At 41.8% G+C, this 2,357-nt stretch overlaps 1 pseudogene; it reads right to left on the bottom strand.

Annotated features, from left to right (window-relative positions):
* Positions 1 to 398: 398 nt before the first annotated feature.
* Positions 399 to 517, bottom strand: LOC138097234 (5S ribosomal RNA; annotated as a pseudogene).
* Positions 518 to 2,357: the final 1,840 nt, after the last annotated feature.

Below are 2,357 nucleotides of genomic sequence, written 5' to 3'. Positions count from 1 at the left end.
GGGGCTGAGAACCAAGCCGCATGTCACTGTCCACATTAGCACAACTTTGCTATTTCACCCTCTTTAGCCTGACTGGACTTTTCTGGGACTGTTCTGCTCAAGAAGATGTTTGGACTTTCTGAAAGAACCATCACTTCTTCAGTGAAAGCATTCACAAGCAGTTTGTGCTCTGTGTGTGTGTGTGTGTGTGTGTGTGCACACGAACGCATGCTTGATAGCGTCTGACTCTTTGCAACCCCATGGACTCCTCTGTCCATGGAGTTTTCCAGGCAAGAATGCTGGAGTGGGTTGCCATTTCCTATTCCAAGGGATCTTCCCGATGCAGGGATGGAACCCATGTCTCTTGCATCCTGTATTGCAGGGAGATTCTTTACCACTGTGCCACCTGGGAAGCCCAAAGTCTGTAGCACCCAGTATTCCCAGGCAATCTCCCATCCAAGTACTAACTATGCCCAACCCTCCTTAGCTTCTGAGATCAGATGAGATCAGGCTTATTCTGGGTGGTACGGCCAGTAGTTTGTGCCCTAAAATTATTTTGAATCTGTCTTCTCAAAATCCTTACGTTGCTGTTTCACTAATTCTGAAATGTTATCTCCTGGTTCTTACCCAATCTTATTCAAGTCCCTGCATTGAGAGGGTGCAGGGACTTGAACTGAATTTGTCCAATTCTTCCAAGTCTCGGTAAATTCTGATCTATTCCTCCTCTTTTGAGATACAAGTAGAACTCTGCCAAGATGATGGTCTCCCTTGCCCAGTAAGCTATAAACTCAGCTGTCTCTTAGCAACAGGTCATGTTAATAGTATTTGGAGAGCTAGCTTTGAATATCTTTCTATCTTTCTGACTACCTGCCTGGGAGAAGTCACTACTGGGTGATAACTGTTTTTCACCACCCTCTAATTTTCCCTAATATCCTTTTATAGATAAAGAGCAGGCCTTGAGTGCAGAGCTTTGAACAGACAACAATGCCTAGTGAAAATTGGATCATCTTGTTTTGTTTTAGTTGTATTCATTTTTGATCCTGTGAGAAGTTGTGTCAAAATAACACATAAACAAACATTGTTTAACCCGGAGCTGAATTGTACAAAGCCTGTGATGAACAGCAGGCCCCTTGGTCCAACCCTCAAACACCAGTTCCCCGAAGCAACTGCTGTCAATTCTTTGAGTGGTTTCTTCAGGGTTTTTTCCCCTCTATACTTTTAAATGATACGTTTCTGTCTCCTGATTTTTTCATACAACAGATAGGTATTATTTCCCAATATAAACAATGGTCTCTTAGATTCCTTCTCACATATATTTCCCCTTCCTTCCAACTTCCCACCATTGGTTGTTATATTTTTTATTAAATCCAGATTTAGTATTTATCCTATGATAAATGTGTGAATATTCACAGCTTGGTCTGATAGTGTCTTAGAGGATGTCATCCTTTCTTGGCCTTCGGCTTGGCTTTCTCAAAATGTCCGGGTGACTCTTCCCACACCCTCCAGAAGCTCTGCACAAAGACTCTCAATCCAATTTCACACCCGGCCACAGCTGTCAGTTGACCCGTCAGTTCCCTTTTCCCTGGAGACATCCCTCCCGGAGCCAGCCACCCTCCTGCCCCATCTGAACCCCTTGCTCCCTAGGCCTACAACACAGCTGTCACCAGGGACTCTCCTTTGCCCCGACCTGTGCATGAGCGCCTCTGCCCTGGATCTCGTGTCTTCATCTTTCTTGATTTACTATCTTGTTTTGATGGAGCACACCCTTTGATATGTTCCTGAGAAAGAGTGCAAATTTTTGACATCTGACCTGACAACCCTTTAAAAAAAAGTGTTTATGATTCCCTTCCCTTGGATTGATAGTTTGGCTGTGTATAAAATTCAAGCACTGAAGTAATTTTCTTTCAGAATTCTAAAAGTATTATTCTATTGGCTTCTAGTGTTGCTGAGGAGAAGTCCATTGCCTCATCCATTCCCAATTCCTTAATATATGTGACCTGGTTTTGCTATTGTTTTGTTTTCTTTTTTTCCCCTCTGTGGAAGAGTTGAGGCTTTTCTTTGTTTCTTTTTCTTTTCTTTTAAATTGAAGTATAGTTGGTTCACAATGCTGTGTCAATTTCTGTTGTACACCAAAGTGTCAGTTATACAATATATACATTATTTTTATTTTCTTTTCCATCATGGTTTATCATAGGATATTGAGTGATTCAATGGCCTATGATTCAATATCCTAGGGTTTTTCCTATTCCTGTCACTCTGAAATTTCATGATGATCTCCTTTGGTGTAGTTGGTTGTTCATTCTGTTGGATGCTCAGTGGGGCCCACTGAATCTGAAAACAAAAGCCTTTAGTTTCTGGGAAATTTTCTTGTATTATTT

The sequence above is a fragment of the Capricornis sumatraensis genome, chromosome 20 (genome assembly GCF_032405125.1).
Source record: "Capricornis sumatraensis isolate serow.1 chromosome 20, serow.2, whole genome shotgun sequence".
NCBI lineage: Eukaryota > Metazoa > Chordata > Mammalia > Artiodactyla > Bovidae > Capricornis > Capricornis sumatraensis.
This window is presented reverse-complemented; position numbering and strand designations above follow the sequence as displayed.